This window comes from Cervus elaphus, chromosome 9 (genome assembly GCF_910594005.1).
Source record: "Cervus elaphus chromosome 9, mCerEla1.1, whole genome shotgun sequence".
Taxonomy (NCBI): domain Eukaryota; kingdom Metazoa; phylum Chordata; class Mammalia; order Artiodactyla; family Cervidae; genus Cervus; species Cervus elaphus.
The window spans coordinates 78,586,689-78,610,953 of NC_057823.1; positions in this window are offsets into that span (position 1 = coordinate 78,586,689).

The window sequence follows — 24,265 nt, forward strand, 5'->3', positions numbered from 1 at the left end:
CATGGGGTCGCAAAAAGTCAGGCACAACTGAGCAACTTACATATTCCTTGACTTTAGAATATCTGGATTCCACTACATACAACTTTTCAGAAAGGTGCTATATCACATCCCCTACTTCCTGTTCCTTACTGTTGAAATGGCTTTCTTAAATCCGTTTATTAATTTTTGAATATACTATAAAAGCAAACTTTAATTCTAAAATACCTATTATTGATTGTTATAAATAGAAGATACCATTACGTATTTCCACACTCCCCTCTAAGAAACCATCAGTGTTATTCAGTTTAGTAAGACCGTGTTATCTACCAAAAACTCTGAGCCTGAGACCTTTTCTTTGTTCCACAGAGAGATTGGAAAGTATTAAAGAGATGTTAAAGACATATAGCTGCAGAATTTTTCTCTTTGATGTAACAAGAAGCACTGAAAGACTATAAAGGGGAACTTTTTGCATGCTGGGTGTTTCAAATATTATTACCAACTAAAATTAATCTTGCAATTGAACCTTTGGAAAACACCATGCTATCCAGCTCACACTGCTTGTCACTTGAGGCCTGCAGTAAATTACTGACAGAGTTAAGGTTATAAATCTGAGAGATGTACGTCTACTTTAATTAATTGCTTCAGAGGGAAATTTTTGGTAATTCCTTGAAGATGACGCTTCCTTGATACATATATGGTTTCCCCAAGTAACAAGTGGTCATGAGTGACAAGTGACTCACACAGGTTTGTTTTGCTACCATGAAAAAGGGAGCCTTCTTATCAAAATGAGACCTGAGAGTTTCAAATTCAGTGTGAAATCTTTCTTTGTGCCAGGCACACATTTGGAAACAACCTCTCTATTCTGCTAAGATCTCAGTGTTTATCCTGGTACATTTTCCACAGTGACAAGTAATGTACAAGGGCAGAAAAAAACATCACCACAGCCTTGCAAAAGCTTTATAATAACATTGTATTGCTTTGAACCATTCAGTCAATTGTAGGCATGCTGTAAATGTACAGAAAAAGTAAACGCAGTACCATGCTGCTGCTGCTGCCAAGTCACTTTAGTCGTATCTGACTCTGTGCGACCCCATAGACGGCAGCCCACCAGGCTCCGCCGGCCCTGGGCTTTTCCAGGCAAGAGCACTGGAGTGGGTTGCCATTTCCTTCTCCAGCAGTACCATGGGTAGAAATCAAAAGTATTTTGCCATCTAACTTCCACATAAGGAGTTTGAGAGCATATTGTTGAAGAGAAGAAAATTTTTCTTAGAGACTGTGGATTTTTACATTTCTAGTTGGGCTATAATAATTTCTCTTTAAAGATTCAGAAACCCAGCATTTCATTCAACAAAGCATGTTTTATGCTAATTAAAAGTGGCCAAGAAGTTGTGAATTCCTTATGATCTTTATGGAGAGAAATCAATACCTGTATCTATTTCTATAAAACTCCAGGGTTTTACTGGTGGATATTAGAATCCAGAAAGGTAGGTTTTTATGTTGTGTTTCCTGTAATAATGAACAATCTAGGGTCAAATAGAAGTCTCAAGCTGAGTACATAATAAAAGAGTAACTATGAACAATTGAAAAATAAATGCAGAATCAGATATTTGTAATGCTGCTTAAATCAAGGCTAATCTTTATTCAACATTTTTTACTCACATGTAAGACTCCCATTGTGTGGTGTCTTAGCAGTGGATATATTACTGAGGTTCCACAATCTCAGTATTAATGCAAAGAATTATGGTTTTATAACTCAGTGGGGGAAGGCACATACTCACAGAGACACAGACAAACATACCCCAATAATTGCTATTTCTAGCAGCATTTATTGTAATGGGAGCCCTTAAGGAATCTTGGTTTTAGTGCAATTCAAAATTTTTGAAATACATTATGGAGGAGCACAGACTGGTACATATACTCTTGCCTGAGAACAAATGACATGGATAGCTTTAAACTGTGCTAAGATTTCTTACTGCATGACTCTAGTGGATACCGTCCAGACTGACCACAATCATAGTTTTAATCATCATTACAAAAAAATCCAAAAGTATACCTAATCATATAGATTTTGTGTCCAATAAGCTTGCAACATAATAGTCTATCTGCAGCACTGACTGATATCACAAAGGAATTAATTTTGTTGCTACTGACTCCTAATGTGTTTTTCAGCAGACTTTTCTGAGTGGAAGAGGTAAGGTTCAGGGAATCAGATGTTCCTGGAGCGCTTCCTATCTTTTATTTATTTGAATATTAAGTTCAGTATTAAACTGCTGTTCTTCCTCAAACTATTTCTTACTCGAATGTAAGAGTTGTATCACGTGCTGAGACGCTCAGTCCTGTCCGACTGTTTGCAAACATATGAACTGTAGCCCACCAAGCTCCTCTGTCCATGGGATTCTCCAGGCAAGAAAGCTGGAATGGGTTGCCATTTCCTTCTCCAAGGAGTCGCACCATAGCGATGATGAAAGTATTTTCAGAATTCCACTTGTGATTACTTGTGCATATCAATCGGCCACCTAAACCAGGGTTTTATAGGAAGTCAGGAGGGCATATGAAACATGCACATACAAGCAATATCAAAAATAGAGTGAAATAATAAAAATTTCATACTGCATTCATAAAATTTAAAACAAAAAATCTTACTGAGAGCTGTGTGATTAAAGGTTATATTCTCTCCTGGGTAGTTGTCTTTATTGGCCATGACCAATAAACTAGCAGTCAGTTATATTAAGCATAGATGGAGGTAAGATTCAGGAATTTTGTTTGTGGCCCTAAGTCTAACAGAGTGTCTTATTGATAGCTTAGTGCCTTAGAATCTATTCACAGGGCTGGGATGTGTTCTGAAGTCCTCTAGGAGAAAGGACTTCAAAACACATTTTCCCTGTTTGTGTACTTCTTTTCTTACTAGCCAGTAGGAAGTAGAATCGACAAATCTGTGCTCTTTGATCATTGGCATGTCCAAGGTCCCTGTGCATGGTGGTCCCTGCTGACTCAGGAGAAAGGAAATCACAGAAGGTGGTGTCTTGGGCGGACCTTTCGCGCTCAGCTGTGTGCTGAACACAGCTCCTGGACTGCCATCATTTGTGGACTACCTTTTGACCACCTTTTCACTGGAAAGGAGGCCTTCCCGTTTAGCAGCGAACTTTAAGCAACTCACAAACCTGAGGGAGGGGCACCTCAAACTTTCCTCAAATGGTTGTGTTCTACATTCACAGGTGTTGTTAAGAAAACCTGCATGAGAGCATTAATTGTGCTCTGTTTCAGGGCAGTGCGGTACCCTGAAAAGCTGGCGTGGATCGCATGTAGGGCCCCCTAAAACCATCTGCCACCGTGGGAAGAGAGCACAGCCGCAGTTGTAATAATGAAATGCTTGGTGGATTTCTCTCTCAGCTTCCTAATTATGAAGCTTATATTTTACAACCATTTGAAGTCTCTTTTTAAAGAATCATTATTTCTCTCAGCAGGAAAGCCTGCCATGTGGGCAGTTTACATAGTCACAGGAGGTGTGGTATTAGTTTTATCTTATTTTAAAGTTAGATATCATTCAGGTCTAGCTTTATTGGCAGGCTTTGGTCCAAAATGTGATAAAAGAAATGCACCAAAGTCCCCTCCCTCAAAATGCTTCTCCTTATTAGTCTTTGAAAGTGAAAGTGTTCATCACTCAGTCCTTGAGACCCCATGGACTGTAGCCTGCCAGACTCCTCTGTCCATGGGATTCTCCAGGCAAAACTGCTGGAGTAGTCATTCCCTTTTCCAGGAGATCATTCCAACTCAGGGATCATACCTGGCTCTGGCACTGCAGGCAGATTCTTTCTCTGAGCCACCAGGGAAGCCCCATCAGCCTTTGAAATCCACAATTTGAGATTGTCTTGTATTTCTCAAAGATATGTAGACCTTCAAGATTCATTTGTTAAAATAAAAAGGTACCATAAATTGATAAACAATAAGTTTATGTCTTAACTCAGTTCAAAAAACATATGCTAAGCACTGTGTCAGCTACAAATTGGCGCTTGCCAAGAGCATTTGCCATCTGCCTCTGCAGAGACTGAACCCTGTGCTGCTCCAACTGGTTGACCTTCAACTCCCTAAAGGGAGTTCAGGACGGAGTGAGGCACTCTGTGCTCCAGGAAACTGGTGGAGCAGGTCTTTCAGTTCAGTTCAGTCGCCCAGTTGTGCTGACTCTTTGCAACCCCATGGACTGCAGCGCAGCAGGCTTTCCTGGCCATCACCAATTCCTTCAGTTTACTCAAACTCGTTTCCATTGAGTCGGTGATGCCATCCAACCATCTTATCCTCTGTCTTCCTCTTCACCTCCAGCCTTCAATCTTTCCCAGCATCAGGGTCTTTTCTAGTGAATCCGTTCTTTGCATCAGGTGGCCAAAGTATTGGAGTTTCAGTTTCAGCATCAGTCCTTCCAATGAATATTCAGGACTGCTTTCCTTTAGGATAGACTGGTTGGATCTCCTTGCAGTCCAAAGGACTCTCAAGAATCTTCTCCAACACCACAGTTCAAAAGCATCAATTCTTCAGCACTCAGCTTTCTTTATAGTCCAACTCTCACATCCATACATGACTGGAAAAACCATAGCTTTGACAAGATGGACCTTTGTGGGCAAAGTAATGTCTCTGCTTTTTAATAGGCTGTCTAGGCTGATCATAACTTTTCTTCCAAGGAGCAAGTGTCTTTTAATTTCATTGCTGCAGTCACCATCTGCAGTGATTTTGGAGCCCCCCAAAATAAAGTCTGTCACTGTTTCCATTGTTTCCCTATCTGTTTCCCATTAAGTGATGGGACCGAATGCCATGATCTTAGTTTTCTGGATGTTGAATTTTAAGCCAGCTTTTTCACTCTCCTCTTTCACTTTCATCAAGAGGCTCTTTAGTTCTTCACTTTCTGCCATAAGGGTAGAAATTTTCAGGAAATGTTTTCATTATCCCAATCTTTGCATCTCCTCATATCTAGAAAAACACTAAATCCCTTCATGGTGAATAAATAGCAGAAAACCTTTTGTGAAATAAGCATGTGATCACACTCAACTCCCCCTTCACTAAAATCCTATATATTGATCTCCCCTCTACCTCTTTGGAGCACTTCCTCAGAACCATCTGAGGTACTGTGTCTCCAGGGCTGCAGTCCTCATTTTGCCCCAAATAAAACTTAATTCACAACTCTCACGTTGTGCATCTTTTTTAGTCAACCATATCAGAAACACTGCTGGGCCTAGGTATCAATGGAAGGTATGAATTCACTTCCCTTTAAGGAGCTGACATGAAGTTTATGTTGGATCTTGGAACTAAGTTGGGAACTAGATCCGAACTTGAAAAGAACACAGAGAAAATGGGCTTTACCTCCCTTGCAATTTCAGCAAGAAATAGACTCCGCTACGTTTGGTTAATCTGCGCACTTGACAGCCACTTGTCATATGTCATTGATTCCTAATATATGCTTTGTGTACATCCAGCAATAAGCGTAAACATGCAAAGAATAAGGGGATGAGAAAAAAACTGCAGCTCTCTAGAATGATGCAGCAGTTGTTCAATGTTTATAGGGCTGATGGGAACAGAGAAAATAGCTAATGTTTGAGGATGACCCCACTCTCAAGCGATATTGCCAGAGACCATAAACAGATATAAATTGTCAAAGCACCAAAAGTACACAGTGACCCTGTGTTCAACTAAGCACATGTTCACTACAGTAGTTAACCTTTGACTGCAGCAGTAAATTAATGCAGAGCTCCAAAAGACACTCCTATGCAAAAATCACTCCGGAAACACTGATGCATAGTAATAAACAGGAACTTGACCTCCAAAGCTTACGGCCAGGGAGGTATCATGTCGTGTTGGACTAGGGAGGAGCATATGTTCATTAGGAAGGATATTGAGCACTAGACATCCTATAGGTTACGGTTAAATTCTGCCACAGCCGAAGAACAACGGCAACTTGTGTTATAAAGACAACAATGTCAGGTGTTCTAACCTATTTTAGTAACACCCTTTTATTACTGAAAGTGTCTCCGGTAAATGCCCAAATTACCTATTTGCACTAAATAAAATGTCACTTTGTGAATAAATTAGGCATTTTATGCTACCTTCTGCACGTCTAATGACATCCGTTGTAATATAATGTTTGCTTGTCTCTAGAGGCTGGCTTGAGAAATCAGCTTGCACCTGTGGCTTTTGGGAGATATTAAGTAGAGATTTGTTGCACTCACTTCCCCTGGCAGATTGTCACTGCTATTCAAGGAGAGACTTGAAAAATATTGCGAGAGCACTTCTCAACACACCTCTAGATTTTAAAGTTTCAAATTTACATGGACCTTTTGACATGTCGTGGTCCCTGTCCAATGGGAGTTACTAGCAGGTTGTAGTTCATACTCTTCCCCTTGATTCTGCCTGTGAACAAGTGGAATCAGATTAATTCTGTGTGCTTGGCATAAGTGTCAGTAACTTGACTGTTTTTTTTTTCCTCAGAATGGTCTGGCTTTGCATTTATCAGGTATTTTCTTTATTCTTTTTTTTTTTTTTTTTGAGCCCTTACATGTGATTCCCCCCATTATCCAGACCAGCACCGTTCTTGGTTTTATTTCCCTCTTTTGGTAAGTATCAAATGGTTTTGTTTTTTTTTTTTTTATCTTCAAATTTTTTTTTTTTTTTTCAACTACAGAGGGCAGGTCTTTATTCCCAATCCTTTGAAACAACTCAATTTCCACTTTCCTTTTCTATGTGCTTTGATTCCAAACAAATACTATAAATTTAGCATGACCCCCAGTGTGGGAGGATGTATCTGTAGTGCATACTGATCCAAATAAGTCTTCCAAGTGCAAAACTTATCCAAATTTCATGTCAATATGAAAGTACTGTGAAAGTGTTATTGTTTAGTCATATCCAGCTCTTTGCAACCCCATGGACTATAGCCCACCAGGCCCCTCTGTCCATGGAACTATCCATGCAAGAATACTGGCGTGGGTAGCCATTCCCTTCACCAGGGGATCTTCCTGACCTTGGGATCAAACTTGGGTTTCCTGCATTGCAGGCAGATTCTTTCCTGGTGAGCCACCAGGAAAGTCCCTATGTTGACACCCAAAAAAGTCCCTTCTGGTGGCTTTCTTGACTCAGAGATCCCGAAACACCAAAGTTGTGAGCTGATTTTCTGAAAAATTATTCCTTTAAAATATAGTCCAGTTAAAACTGTTACACCGAAGTATAAGGTATAAAGTGTTTGTATTTAGCATTTCTTATCCTTCTCTTTTGTTTGATTTGAAAAGAACAAGTGAAGACCCAGGTAAATGATAGCCTAATGATTCTTATCACCTAAAAGAAAGACAAATTTTGAAAATGGTTGTTCTCTGGCATACTCAACTACAAGAATTATGAATAATTCTAAGACTTTCTAACATAAATTTTTAGCGTCTTCCTGTTTACCATGTGACTGTGTTTATTCAAGACATTTTACACAAGGTATCTTGGAGTATTTATAACAACTCCAAGAGATAATGTTATTATCCTAGCTTTTCAAAAGAAGGGAAAAATATATTGTAATAAGTCAAGCCAAAATTAGGCTAGTCCTCCTGTTAAATGATATTATTTGTGTTATAGATTTTCCTTTAAATTGAGGGATGGTACAATATGTTGCATAAATAGTAAAGTCAGAGAAACTTCCTCTGAATAACTTCTTAACCACTAACTCTTTAATTGGCTTTATGTATTAGTCAAACTATTTTTTTTCCTGCCATCAGTTAAAGAACAACACAAATTTATATGCACATACATATTTGCAGGAACAAAAAATGTTACATAAATAAAATTTCCAGAGTAATGTAGTTTTTAGGCATGGTTAGCTTTAAGGTTTTGACAGTGTCCCCAGGATGCTGTCTTTACCTCCATTCTCAATCTCTTTTCTCTATTGACTTTATTCTTGGGCTCCACTTGGTGATGCGATGGAGGCTAGCAGTTCCAGTGCTATGTGCTTCCAGGTTCAAGCTCAGTGGGAAGGTGAGCTTTCTCAGCCTAATAGTTTTCAAACAAAAGATTTAAGCCTGAGAAATGCATTCCTGTGCCAATGACTAAGGCCAGAGGAATGAAGTACATTAATTGGACAGCTTAACTCTGGGCCACATCTCCTCACGCTCCATCTTCAGCACATGAGAGTGGATGATCAGTGAGGAAAAACTAAAAATTGGAATTCTCTTATAAGGGAAAAAATGGAATAGGGAAATTGATTTTGAGCATCAAAACAGCAGATGCTTGGATAAATCTCTTCATTTTTATAGTCATCATTTTTTCATCTGTAAAATGGGGAAATAATATCTGCTTTATAGAGTCATGAAAATCTTTGTTTATGAAATACAAGGTGCAGCACTTAGTTATTAAGCTTCTGTCCTTGTCTTTTTTTTTTTCATTTTCTCTTTTCATGTCTCCTCTTATTCTTCACTTTTATTTATTTTTAGCTTTTCTTTTCATTTTCTTTTATTATCATCACCACCAGCATCACCATTATCTTCATAAATTATTTACTACTGAATTTAGCCCATGGTAATAACTCTCCATAGAAGAAGATGTCTCTTCCAAAAGGAACTGAGTAGGGCAAACTTGATGTTAAGAAAAAAGAAAGATAGTGCTAAGTCGTGTCTGACTCTTGCAATCCCATGAACTGTAGTCTGCCAGGCTCCTTTGTCCATGGGATTCTCCTGGCAAGAATACTGGAATGGGTTACCATTTCCTTCTCCAGAATTTGATTTTAGCTCATGTGTATTCCTCGAAGTCAACCGTCTCAGAAGAAGCAGCCTGAAGCCCAGGTGAACATCATTCTTAGTCTATTTTCAGTTTGCGTAAACAACACTGCGCATATTACTGCTGGATTCGGGGTTTAAGTGGTTCTCTGTGAAATCCAGGTTCTGGTGTTAATGGCTATTTCCTTCCATTGTCAAGGCTCCCTGTCTTTGAGCAGCAACCAGTGTAAAAATGCTCCAATGCCCCCCTTTAAGCTGTCTCATAGAAAAAAGTGAACCCTAACAGAGCACACACATCTCTCTTAAGATTTCCTTGCATATTATCATGGAAATTATGTATTTTGTGATTCATAACAAAATTAGAGAAGACAATCATGTTCCCTGTCTTTATCTCTGATTGGATACATCATAAAAGCCCTGCTTTATTACCCTTCCTCAAATGATGTGATTGGATTATAAATGCTAAAACTCACAACTTCATCATTGCAAAATAGCAACCTGATTAGTAAAAATGTACTTAAACCCTGTCACCACCTTTCCTAAACATTACATGTCAGCATACCATTCAGTTCAAACCGACAAGAGTATAGTGAGCTCCTGCCTAACTTTCCTTAATTTTCAAAATAAAATTTGGATAGGGATGTGTTGGTCCAGGATGGATCAGTCGTATATCCTAGGACAAATGAAAATAGTCTCATAGAAGTGGAAAAACTCACATTTTGTTAATTCATTCTTCACATGATAATCACAGGGATGGGTTTAAAACACAGCTCTAAAACAAACAAAGAAAAAAAAAACGGGGTTTGGGGGACTGGACAAAGAGAGTAATACTCCATAACTACTCCCATACAAATGGGTCAGGTAAGCTAAAATATTTATGTATAGTTTCAGGTTTATTGAAGTACAATTGGCAAATAATATTGTAAGATATTTAAAGTGTGCACTGTAATTTGATAAACACATACATTGTAAAAGGATCTCACTCATCTGCTTAGCATAGCCATAATTTCTCCTCTTCCTCTCTCTCCTCCTCTCTCCCCCTCTCTCTCTCCTCTCCCTCTCCCTTTCTCTGTCAAACACACACATAGAGAGTTTGCTTATATAGGCTTGGTTGACAGCTGCATTCAGCCTAAAGCAAAATTTGTATAAATCAGTATCTTCATGAAATTAAAAATGTTAGAATACTTAACTACAAAGAATTAAAAAAAAAAATCTGTTGGATGCACTTGTAAGACTTTGTTGCAATAATCTTATAGCCAGACCTTCGCTAGGGAATTAGCTAAATGTTCATTTGATAATGACTTCCTGTTTGAGGAGTAAGACTTTCAGGATGTTGTGATTTCTATCCTTTGCTGATAGATGTACTAGCTGTCCTTATAATTGGTTTATCCCAATTGATAGTTTCCTCCAAAACCATGCAGTCACAGACAATATCACCCAATTTCCTTCTAAGAATTGTTGGAAAGTCTAATTGAGAAATGTCTGTGAGGGGCACTGGGGAAGGAAGTGCTCTCCAGTGGCAGATAGACATGATTGTTACAGGAATTCGTCTTTACAAAAATCTCTAATCACCACCCGAAGAAGATGAAGAGATGACAGAAAAAATTCTGGTAAATTAGAAAAACATAAAATTTGTCTAAAATTTTCAAATACATTTTACTTTTAATTGGAGGAAGAATGCTTTCCCTTCTTTTTATATTAGTTACCACTGAGGGTCTAATAATTTAAATGAGTTTTTAGAACAAAAGGAAAGAACATTAAAATTAGGGGTTTGGACTTCATTCATTCTATGCTTGTACAATTCTAAATTGCCTCTAATTTCCTTCTTTACACATGCAGGGTAAGAATGGTTGTTTTTCACAGACCTTGATTTTTCGCTAATTAGTTGCCAGAATTAAGTTTGCAATTACCCAATTGAAATATTTTAAGAAATTGTGTCATGTATCAGAAACATAATTGAAATGCATAATTGAAGAGAAACTTGGACCCTGTCTAATATATTGTAATAATTTAGGTCTTTGTTGTAAGTGAGAGAGGTCTGACTCAAACTGACTCAAGTGAAAGTATAGATTATTATAAGGATACTTCAAGTCATTCATGAGACCCAAGAACAAGAATATGACTGGGCCTAAAGAATTACTGAAACAAGAATCTCAAACATGTTTAAAACATGCTTTCCATATGTTGTCTCTTCTCTCCAATGATCAAGGTCAGTCTTCTCTTTCTCCCTCTAAAGAGGTTTTCTATGCTTCCTGGGTCCTCGTGGAGGGAAATTTAGTTACCAAAAATTAAATGTCATATTTTTGATTCTCCAAAAGAAGGTGACAGACATTCTGTGTTTCAATTCCAGAATTCCTAAGGAGGGACTCATGTTTTAGCTCAGGTTAGGTGCCTAAATTTAACTGGTCAACCCTAGTTAGATAATGGGGATCCCACAACCACTAACCTACAACTAACTAACCTAGTTCTTAAAATAACCATGTGAATGGAGTGAAAGTTGAAGAGCAATCTCCAGACTAAAATGCTCAGTAGACAATTCTGTAAGGACCTACTATGTACATTTGCATAGGAAATGGCAACCCACTCCAGTATTCTTGTCTGGAAAATCCCATGGACAGAGGAGCCTAGTGGGCTATGGTCAGTCCGTGGGGTCGCAAAGAGTCAGACACAACTGAGCGACTTCACTTTCACTTTCACTTATTTCTTAAACATTCCACAAGTTACTTTTCTAAATGTAGACTAGGAATTAAATCATATAATATAGTAAATCTTATAAAAATAACTTGATCTAACTTAAACCCCAAATATGAGTGACAGTTTAATAGATAACCAACTGCATAAGACATTATCACCAAACAAGAACAATTTACCTAAAGAAAAACTCGAAACTATTCATGTATAATATTCTCCTCTGCTCAAGGATATACTAAATATTGAATCTATGGAATCCCTTATACTAAGAACTGAGAAGACAATGATGTGCAAGAATCATCTAGGGGAGTGAGTGGTGCAATAACAGATACCATACAGTCATGCAGAAAATGCAGTGATGGAAACATCTAATGTATTTATGGAACACTAAGGAGGAACAAAGATCCTGTTAGGAGCTATCACGAATGTCTTCTCAGAGGAGTCAACCCCTAAACTCCATCTACATAGAGAAGTAAAAGTTATCCAGATGAAGAAGTAGAAAAAGAGCAGGAGAGGTCACCATGGGTTGGATGATGGAGGAGCTTAAAATTCAGCTAAAAAACTTGAATTTTTCAGAAGAAAAAAAGAATGCAAGAGTGGCATGATCCTATTTGCTCAGAACTAGATCTGAGTTACAGTTCCTATAAACATAGTCCCAGAGAGTTGGTTTCTAAGTAACTTCTCAGGTTATCAAGTAATTGAGTAATCTAGGTCAAAAAAAATAAAAATGTAGTCTAGTGCAATAGATCCTGTTCTAATTATGCAACACGCAGTCCCACAACCACAAATTTCTGCAGTGTGGAAAAAAATCTGTTGGTTGCAAAAATAATTATGTTGAACAACAACAATAAAAATCAATAGAATTAACTCTTTGAACACATATTTTTCCTCATTCCAAGAATGCACAACATTTTGACCACATTCCCTTCCTTCATACTAGTAGTTCACCCCCACCAGACCCAGGCTTTCAATTATAGTCAGGCTAAATTGCCTGCCTTTACTCATCACAAAGTCATTTGAATTTGCCCATGGGAATTTTCATGCCCCGGACTGACTCTCTCTTCCTATCTGCCAGAATCTATGGTTCTCATTATTAAAAACTCAGTCTGAGGCCTTTCCTCCTGAGGCTGCTCATTACATTAGATAGGGGATGCATAGGACTCTCCTTCTGTCAGTCCCAACCATCTCTTCTATAGTGTTCATGATATGTGAATGCATTTTTGTTCCTAAAATTGGTGTGTGCGCTTTCTTCCCAAAATACCCAAAGCTAAAGCTTCAAAACACTGTGACATGTCCCCTCAAAAATGTTGATTAAGTTGAATGATAGTAACTTTAATCACAGGCACAGCAAATGAGCATAGTCTGCCTTTATATGTGCATGTTTTCTATGAGTTGCAGAAACAGTCCACACATGAAAAATGTCACTTTTAGTGCCACCATGTAAAATAGAGATTGTGTTTACAACCTGAGGAATCTCATAATTTCCCAATAATAAATTGTATTGGCTTTAAGCTGCAGCAAGTCATGAGAAATCAGTCCATAAAGTCAAAGCATAATAATTTAATGCAAATCTATCTAAGAGTTTTAAAATATCTGGAAGTATCAATTATCTGTTACTTGTCCTCAGTGGATGATTCGCTTTAGGTAACAGGTGGGCAAGGAGAAAGAACTAAAATGCTAAGTTTAAAAAAGTGTTATCATTTTATATTAGTGCTGTGCCTCTCTCAATAATGAGGGACATCTATTTACTATAAAAAATGCAACTGTCATTTAGCAAAGATATGTTTGTTAAATTATAGGTCTATAATTATTGAATGGGGCTTCCCTGGTGACTCAGTGGTAGAGAATATGCCTGCCGATGCAAGAAACACAGGTTTGATATCTGGGTCAGGAAGACCCCTGGAGAAGAAAATGGCAACCCACTCCAGTATTCTGGCCTGGGAAATCCCATGGACAGAGGAGCCTGATGGACTATAGTCCTGGGGTCACGAAGAGTCAGATACAACTAAGCGACTAAACAACAAAAAATCATTTAATTATTTCGTATATTCTAAAGATAACTGTAAACATTCTATTTAACTATTTCTTATATTCTGGTAGGTCCCTATAGATTATGATTTAACCATTTATTGATTTTGAGAATATCTTCAGGAATCTGCTCTAGGTCATATGCGCGTGTGTGTGCATGTGTGCGTGTGCGCATGCACCCTTTATCCTTGTAGGGTCTTCTAGCAGGCAGTTCTTAAACTCCTCCTGAACCTATTTCACCTTCTGCAGACTTAGCTTTTCCTAATACTATTTTCGCAGTCCCACTCATTCTTTGTTCTCTTCTCCCCTTCCCAATCCTACATGTTGTCAACTGAAAAAAACAAACAAACAAAAACACACACACACACAAAATGTGAAAGCTGTAAGTTCAGTTTTATTTGAGAACTTACTGAGGACTATGGCCTGGAAGATGGCCTTTCAGATAGCTCTGAGGAACTGCTCCATAAAGGGAGCTGCTCCAAAAAGGTGTGGTAGGGGAGGTCAGTATATGTGTGTTATTGGTGAAAGGAGTATGTGCAGGCAAGCGTTAAGTCTTGGTAGAAGGTTGCTGCTAGTCAGATATCCTAGTTACTAGTTTTAAAGCTTGTCTAAGTATGGGAAAATGCAAAAGTTTGGGTGCATAAAATGTTCTGTCCTGAAAATACCTTAACTATCTGAAGGCCAGTTCTGCTAGTTTTTCTGAGTACAGAGTGCCTCATTCCTGATCTCCACCCTGAACTCCCTTCAGGGTATGTTGAAGATCAGTGACTGCAGTGGTTAGTGATTTAATTCTTGTTGAACCAGATGGAAATTACAGTTTTTTAGGTGTATACATGCTTATGTTTGGGCTTCCCTCGTGGCTCAACAATAAATAAGCCATGTGCAATGCAGGAGCCACAGGAGACTCAGATTCGATTCCAAATATGTCAGGGAGATCCCCTGGAGGAGGGCATGGTAACCCACTCTAGTTCTTGCCTGGAGAATCCATGGACAGAAGAGCTTGGTGGGCTATAGTCCAAAGGGTCGCAAAGAGTCAGACCTGACTGTAGCAACTTAGCAGGCATGCATGCATGTATTTATGTTTACCATATGATTGATGTTTTATTCTAATCATTTAACATATTTGCAATTTAGTAAGAATCTCCTGGATGTTCAGTTTCATTCTTAAGGCTTGGTTGTTTGAAAGACATTGAGGTGCAATGGAAGAAACACTAGAGGAAGAGGAAAGAAACACATTCCTTGTGTGCATGTTCGGTGTGAGATCTAGAAAACTTTCACACAGCTTAAAGGTCATTGCTTTTATCATCTTGTAAAATGTGATTGTGTTTTGAAACAATATTGAAATCACAATCTCAGGGAACTCATCGGTTATAACACCTACAAGTTAGGTGACCTGACGCCAGGCATTCATCCTCTCTAGGCTTGTTTCTCCCTTTAGACTAGATCAGTGGTTTTGCAAATGTATTTCTTTCTTTGTTTTAATAGGCTTTGTTTTTAGAGAAATTTAGGTTTATAGGAAAGTTGAGTGTAAGGTACAGAGATGTCTCATGTACTGACTGCTCCCTCACGTGCATGGCCTCTCCTATTATCAGTATCCCCAACCAGAGTATGTACGTTGTTACAATGATGAATCTACATTGACACGTCATTATCACCCAAAGCCCAGAGCTTACACAGGGGTTCACTCTTGGTGGTGTACATTCTATGGAGTTGGACTAATGTATAATGACATGTATCTACCATTTTAGTATCCTACAAAGTCCTTTCATTGCCCTAAAAATCCTGTGAGAATTGTGTTTCTTATCTTTGTTTCTTTTTACTCTGTGTGGTTGTTTTATTGAGTTGTTTTTTGAGCAACAGTAGCACTCTCCCTTTGTTTTAGTTTGATTTTTTTTCTCTCCAATCTGAATGGTTAAGGCAAAACATAAGAAAATAACTTTAATGAATGAAGAGGTTGAATGCTTAAAATCCTGCCTCCTGGAATCTACCCTACCATATCACCACAAACCCTTTCATCATGCTGTGAGCTCACAGAAAGAGTCTGAAAATGACTGCTAACTATGTGATTTCCATTCATGAAGCATAACATGAAAAGGAAATAGAGTGGGAAAAGAAAGTGGTCACTTCTTCAAAATGGTACCTCTTTAATACATTCTCATGGTAGCTGTTAAAATGATGATAGAAAATCATTCATGTTAGCAGAGTATAAACCTGTATCAGACTGCTCAGTAGACCATCAGATTCATACATAGGATATTCATGTGTTGATACTATGCATGTGCTGGCTCTTGCCCCATGGTCAACTAACAAGTACCACAACTCTTCCCAACCCATACTCTGGACCTGGTTCCCTGTACAATCCCTCCCCAGTGTTCTATCATTTGTTCTAGTCCAACCCTTCTTTGTTTCTAAAGCTGGAGGTTTTAAGTGAGAGGTATATGCTCTTTGGAGACTTGACTCTACCTACATGATCTGGACTTTAAGTAACAGAAACTATATTTTTCCTGTTATAAAAATAAAAGCACTCAGAATACCAAATAAAGCCATGTAATAAAGAGTTACTAAGAGACATTCAATAACAAAAAGTCCATACATATTTTACTGTTCTTGTTTAGTAAATATAATACATGATTCCATCTTAAAACATTAAATTAGACTCTGTGGCTTTTGGAAATTCAAATTAAGATCCTGAGTAACTTCTGTATTCCTTTCACAGATTTGTTAAAAAAAAAAATAATCCTTATGATACCAAGCATTTTGACAGTAATTAACCAAACAAATACACATACAGAGAATTTATGAACATCCGGTGTGAATGTGTGATGTGTGGAATGGATAATGGCAAAGGTTCCATAATAGAATGTATAGTAATTCTCCTTTCAAGTTAGCTAACTGAATTGAATACATATAGCACTTGAGGTCGGGATGGTTGTAGCAGATAAATCTACTTATATTTTCTGTACAAGCACAGACAAATTTTAAAATTAACAAACCCAGAAAAACAAGCCTTACTTTCAAGTCCCAGTGCAGGAGATTCAACCCTGTGTCTTGCCTGTCAACCTTCATTGTCTGCTACCTCTTATACTCAGATCTAGACTCAGTTTGGCTTTCAGGTCATCAGTGAATGTGCCAAAAATATCTCCATATTTTCTTCACTTTGGTCAAAAGTTATCTCAATATACTTTTTCTCTTCCAAAATCCTATAATAGTAATAGTTGATATCATAATTCATCCATGAACCTCAGAGTATCTTGCGAAGCTTGCTAATCATTTAACATCTTACTCTCTTTCTCCCATAACCTATGATCAGAACAAATATATATATACATAACCTCTTAGAAGGGTTCTGGAAAAGGCCATTGAGAGACAGTCATTCAGCGGGCCCTTCACAACTTTGCAAGGGTATTCAAGGGAAATGGAAATTGAAATGAAGATAAGGTCTCAGGAAACAAAATAAGGAATGTAGAAACAGTTGGCAGAAGCCATGCTAAGAGAAGTATCTCATTTTAGGGCATGTGCTTCTCTTTTGGCCCTGGAATCTCACAGAGTTAACTATAAGACTTGAACATCGTGTTTAAGCATCTAATAAGAGTTCTATTCATGGAAACTGCTATTACCCTGTGGCTATTATCAGTGTCCCTATTATATTTGTTATGGAATTGGTAACATTATTATTATCATCATTATTATTATTTAATTACTGACCACAAGACACAAATCCAGAGTGATTAATTGATTTACTTTCCAATCTGTGTCTTTTTGGCAGTGATTATAATGAAAGTTGTAATTTTCTCAATGCAGAGTTTCTAAACCTTGAACTCTCCCCATCTCAGCAGCCCTGAGTTTCAAGTATTTTATTTCACTAATAAATATATTTGTGAGATTTCACTCAATAAAATATTCTCTTAAATCACATTTATAATATAACCTTAAATAAATCATTTTAAAGTAGATTTATGTGTGGGTCTTTGCATATTTGTGTATGTTTTCATACATTTTTTTGTCTAACAAAATAGAGGCAACTGGTACTTTATGTGGTGAGCTTGAATTATCATCCAAAAGGCATATATTTTGCCTTATAAATGAAACCATTGGTCTTGCATTTGTGCTGTCTCCCCCCACTGAAATGAACAGCAACTGTGATAATTATCAAATGTCTATGTTTATATAAAACATCCCAAATATAGACATTTGCTACTATCAACATATATGCCGGCTTTTATAAATGCACTTGGCATGTTTAGCAATTATCACTGAAAGTATTTCCATGAACTTGAATGTAGATGTTTAAAACTCTATTTAACTAAGAAAATAAAAATACCATCTTGTCATTATTAACGTAGGGTAAATGTGCTTGTAATTCAGTGAATTCAAAGTAAAGGCAGTTTTTGCCGAGAATACTTTATTGATTTTATCTTTGATTTTTATCTTGTTTAAACTTAGACTATTATGACCACAAAATATACTGGGTTTTATTTCATTTTTGTCATCTTCTTAATAGGAAAGCTCCAAATACCACTGAGTATCTGTCACATGATCAGAAAATAGTTTTGTCTCCAGGCTGTCTGTAAAACATGCTTCTTTTGTGCTGACTGACATACAAAAGGCTGGAAGCCAAAAGACTTTTTCTCCACGCCAAGTGATCCTGAAAGTAAATCTGACCTTTATGATCACTTTCTTAACAAGCTGGAGGAGTTGATTATTACTGCTGTTTGGCTGTCCTTATGAAGTATGTGTGCCTCTAGGGCAGACGCCACATATATTTTCATCACCCTGGCACCTCTGGTGTTTGCCAACAAAGTTGTACCTTAAATGTGTTCGTTGAATGAGTCTAGTATTTTACCCAGTTGAATAGGCCAAATCTGACTTACTAAAGCAGTAAAATCATACTATTCACATAATAACTTTAATTCTTTAAGTCATGTTGTATGTCTATTTTACGCTCATCAGTATCTGATTTGCCAGCAGAGTAGCCAAGTTTCATTTCCCCGTTTACTGGAGCCACTCTCTGAGGGCCTCATCATTAATTGATATTTATTGAGCTTCTGCTAGCTTGTGGCTTTGCTCTGGCCCCTCTGTTTAAAATGTTCCTCCTGAAATGTAAGAGTCTATCATTCACATTAAACAGATGCATAGAAGTTTCAAAAGCAGCATTGACAGGCCCCTAATTAATCAATAGCGATCGCAGCTGCCTGTCCAAGTGGGCTGGGTGCCCTCTCAGCCCTGACGGGAAGGCCCGGAGGAGCGCTGATTGTAAGATGTTCTGACTACAACTTATGCCGCTTAATAGCCATCATGTGAAATTTACGATCCTGTATCACACTTTAGGGAAGCTTCTGCAACTTGCCAGCTCACTTTGTTTGCAGTAGTCAAAGCCCTGGAGGCATCAGCATTTAACTGTGATTTGAAATTGCTGAAGTGGGCCGTTCCACCAGGCTGGGTGGCCTACACAGCAAGTCTAATAACAGAAGGCGTCTGTTTGGAGGAAATGGCTAGACATGCTGTATTCAGATTATCCTCCGTGAGAGGCATTAAAGCTTGAGGAAACTGCTTTCCTCCCTCACCTCCGCTCCATGCCTTTTTCTGTTTGAGGACAGAGTACATGTATAACCTGTGCTGACCTTGGGCTCAGTGTTTTTATTCATGGTTTGTTGAACCCTTGGTCAAGTTTCTGTCACTGTTATTAATCATTCAGATTCCAATTGTCAAACACACAATTGGAACCCTTCTGCACAAAAGCCAAGTAAACAGAGTGCAGTTAGGAGGAAGAGAAAGAATGAAAATGGAGGATTAAGGCAAATGAAATGGATTAATCCTTGACATGATCATTTATACCAGGACTGCAAGCCCAACAGAAGAGCTGTTGTAGATTACGTGTATGATTAATCACTGCTCTAGTTTCATGGGTGACAAAATGATTAATAAAGTTTAGGACAAAACCTATACTTTGGGATCAGCACCTAAGTGGGCAAAATCAAAGCAAGGGCTTCACATTCAGAGCTTGGTTCTATTGCAGCGAAGGAAACTTCTAATTCAGATTTCTGAGGCCCTTGTTAGATGAGAGTGTCGTCTCTACAATAGATCCGCCCTCCCTCTGCTCGTGAAATAGTAAGGGGTTGGGAACAGGAATCTCATTTCTGAAAAGGCTTCTCAGCACGAGGTTTATGTGTGTTCACCTACCAAAAATACACACACTGCTAGCCAGGGAATTAAGCAATATTCCCTCTAGTCTTTCTTTGCCTAAGTAAGCAACTGTGGATTTCTATCCGAAATAGAACATGAACACTGGAGAGGGCCTGGGAGAATTGGTGGATGCATGAAGAGATTTAATCCATATAGCATCTTCATTTGGGTTCTCTAATCATGTGGTTCAGTCCAACTCTTTGCAGCCTCATGGATGTGATATCTGTCAGTTTGTAACACTCTTTAATATACTTCATATCCTTCAGCTCCTTAAGACAGAAGATAACAAACACTTCACTATGTACAAAAACCGCTTGGGACGCTTGATAAATATGCAAATTTCAAAGTTCCTCCCCCAGAGACTCAATGTCAGCAAAGGAGGAGGGGAGAAGGGGGCTTGATGAGGATGCTGCAGGGAACAAGGAGGACTGTATCTCAAAGCACATCTCCTGGTGAAGCTGATCCAGTCAGATCACAAGGACACTTCAAGAAGTGCTGCTTTAAGACAGTATTTTTTTTTTAAGTTGGTGAAGAAATTAAGGTTTAGAGAAACTAACTTAATATCAGAAAACTAGAAAACGTTGATGTTTGACCACCCTGCAACTTTCTTTCTGCACTGGCCACCTGGTGTGGAAAGAGTCCCAACCTAGTCACAATAGACAGCCACAGGAAAAGGTGATTTAGATACTACAAGTCAGTGCTTTCCAAACTTGGCTGCCTATTGAGATTACCTGGAGAACTTAAAAAATATGGATCTCTGTGTATTGGTCTTGAGAGTCACTTGAGTTTGGGAATTTAAAGATCCCCAACTGATTGAACATGTAAGTTTGGGAACCACGGGTGTTAATCTTGAATTAAGATAATATTTCCCACATTTGTCTATGCATATCGTGTGAACTGAGCTTCAGGGAGTTTTAATATCCAGTTTTAATGTCCTTTCCATTTGTGCAGAGTGTTCACTCACTCAAGGCTTAGAAATGCACTGTCCATTATAGGTCCATTAGTTCCATGTGGCTACTGAGCAGGTGAAATGGGACTAGTGTAAAATGCTGTAACTCCAAATTTCAACAACTTAATTAAAAAATTCAGTTTGTTAAAACTTAGTATTTTTTTTTCTTTTTTATTTTTTAAGTGGGGCTACCTGAAATTTTTTAATTACATGTGTGGCTTGAATTTGTGGCTTCATATTGAATAGCACTGAATTAAAAGCTTTAAGTAGATAAGCACCAAGGTATCTCTAGCTGCTGAAATTTTATGTGTTTTGTTACATATTTTTAAACAATTCTATGTGGTAAAGATGACATTTTACAGATGAGAAAAATATAGCGCATGACCCATCAGTTCGCTTTCCAAGTTCACTGAAAATCGTTGGGTAACCTTTGTTTGTTTCATTTCTTCAGTTAAGTATTTCTTTTAGCGCCCAAGCACTATGGGAAAATGGGCAAAATGCACCCTTCTCTTGGTATGTTATTTTCACCCTCATAGTTCCTACATGGTAAGGAACATGTAAACAAGGCAAATTATTCAAATTCTCAATCTTTCTCTCTCTTTCACACACACACACACACACACATACATATGTCTAAAGACTTCTCTGTCAATTAGATAGTCATATAAAAATATACACCTGTAGAAAACTGTATTGCTCAAGGGAAATTTATAGTCATCTTGTCCAGGAAATCTTATCCTGTGTCACTGCCCCACCCCCACCACTTTTCCTTCCTCTGGAATCCTTTTTGCAGACTGGCTTTAGGCTAGAATACCAATAGCAGTCGCAGATAAAAGTCTGCTGTTCTGGAGGCAAGGAAAGGAGAGCTCCTGGAATGCTATTCCTCCATTTTTCATTCAACTCCTGAGGGAACTCTGGGCTTCCTCAGTCTGAAAAAGATAGTAAGGTCCACAGAAGGAAATTCCAGAAGCAATCCTTGGTTTTGCAGATTTTTTTTTTTTTTTTTTTTTTGGTCTTCTGTCTGTCTGCACTGGGCCTTCACTGCTGCATGTGGGCTGTCTCTAGGTGAGGCAAGCAGGGGTTCCTCTTGTTGCAGTGTCATTACCATGCATGAGCTTCTTATTGCAGCGGCTTCTCTGCAGAGCACAGGCTCTAGGGTGCATGGGCTTTAGTATTTGTACCATGTGGGTTCAGTAGTGGTGACTTGAGGGCTCTAGAGCACAGGCTCAGTAGTTTTGGTTCAGGGGCTTAGTTGCTCCCAAGCATGTGGGATCTTCTCAGACCAGGGATGGAGCTTGTGTTCCTTGCATTGGCAGGCAGATTCCCATCCACTGTGCCACCAAGGAAGTCCTGGTTTTGCAGCATTAAAAATTTTGCTTTCTGTATCATTGGGTGCATTTCTAGAAATAACCCAAAGCTTGATTCAGAATTCAAAACCCAAACTTTCTTCATTCTGAGGAAAGAATCAAGAAAAGATCTCTCTTAGCTATGCAGCCCAAGGAGATAGGGTAAATAAATACCTTAGAAAGAAACCAATCAAAACAAGTCAAGCTAGCAATGCCTTTATCCAATTGCTTCAAAATTTCACAATAATAGTCTTGGTTTCCAGAATAAGCTTTTACATTTTCAGGAAAGGTCAAAGGCTTATTTCACATTTGAGACACATTTTCCTTTTGGAAATAAGTGGACCCTGGGCCACCCTCTTTTCTGGTCTTTACTGCAGTTTCTTCTTTAGCAAAGAGAAGCAGCAGCAGTCTGTTTTCATTCCATCCTTAAACTCTTCAGGTTTAGGGTGGTCACATCTGGTAAACACAGATGGCTATCACTCAAGGCATAGAGGAAGTGGAGACCCCCTTAGGTTCTTGGTTCTTCTGTGTGGATGAACTGCGAGTCAGAGTTTCTTGTTTTATCTTCATAAATTCTCTTCTTTGGTTGCAAATAAAGCTCAGCCTCTAACCTTTTCAGAGAACCAATTCTCATTCTGCAGAAATCAATGATCAGGAGGAGCTCAGGATTTGGTTCTGAATGAGGATATGTCACTCTGCTCTGCAGAAACCCCAATGTTTACATTTTTATCTGTTGATATTTTAATTAACAATTTAAGTGCAATGTTTGCCCTGTGAGTTCAATGGGAAAAACTCTGCAAATAAACAGCAGTTCCCTCTTGGACAATCACTCTGTAAATTAGCTTACTTTGTCAATAAAGTGCATGCCTATCAGACTCTTCAAAGCAGCAGGGGTAAGGATGTTCATTTACTTAAGCAGTAGGTTCTACCATTAGCGTTTGTGATTGGTGTTAATTAGAACTGTGTGTGCGTGTCTCTCTGCCACAGAGCCCACATTTTCAAAATCCTAGTTACAATCAAGCTATTAATGAATTAAGTACCCATATTTGTTTGTGTTCTTTTTTAATCTAATTGAAACTTTTTGAACAATACCATCTTGATAAGCATTTGAGGACTTTCTCAGTTCTCTGAGGTTTCAATCATGCTTGACTTCTGTTTTTAAAAGAATCTAATATAAATATTTAACATATTCATTGAATTTTAGGGGTGTGATTGGGAAGCCTATGTATTTAAGCTATTTAAACAGAAAATTTTTTAAATCTTTTTTTTTTCATTAAATGGGATCTGATCAAATAAATGTATTATTTTCCCAAAACCAAGCACTGAAGTCATGTGAATTGGATTTACTGTTATCCAAGATAATTGAGACAGTGTTCTGAGGTGTCTAAGTGGATATTAAGGTTGTGTGAACAAAGTTATGTAATTAGAATAGTTATGTAGATAATTGAGTTGATGGGGGTGAGACATGGAGCCCTGGACTGGGAGAGCCTTGCCATCCAGTGTGGGAGAGAATACTGTTTTCCTTTGCCCTAAAATATTCAGACTGGCTAGATGACTTTTAAGCTCTTTATCTTACTTTGCCTTGGGAGATTTATAATCTAAATGTCTCTAAACGTGTCTCAATCATCCTGAAACTGGACATCAAGCAAACCAGTGTAACTCAAAGCCATTTTCAATAGTGGTAATGCTTAGAATGAGGAAAAAAAAAAAGGGTTTATATATTACTCTATCAGAGAAAAACTGAATGCTGCTTTTTTATCAGCAAGCCCATACTCCTCTGGAGAAGTTCAGAAATATTCCAACTTTCTGCTTTGTGTTTGTCTGTACCTTACAGAAAATTTTTGAAACTTAAAGTTTGTGTGCCCCTTGAGAAATTCCTTACAGATCAGGTCGAGAACTCAGCTGTTTTGTTGTAGTTCATTTTCTGCTTAAATAATCACCACTCAACAGAGTGAACTATTTCTTAGCTTCCTTTCTAATCTCGGTGATTTGTTTCTTAGGTATCTTAGGATCAGTTGCTACCAAGCTTGTGGGTTCTTATATTTTTATATGTATCAAGAGCTAAGGGCATCTTTTTAATGGTTAGAAAAGCCAAAGAAATCTACAGAAACACTTAGAAACAGTTATACTTCAGTATCTATTTTTCTTTGTAATATTTGTGGCTATGGCTTTAGAAATGAGATCTGTCAGGTTAATAGATTCTAGCCTCATTAGCTCCTACTTCTTCTGTACACCTGAATTTATGCTCCTGATGGTATCCCATCTTTCTATCATAACCATGTGGTCTACCACAAAAGGATTTTTATCATAAGTAAAAGAATAATCACCAGATGAAGACACTTTCAGTAATATGAAAGAAA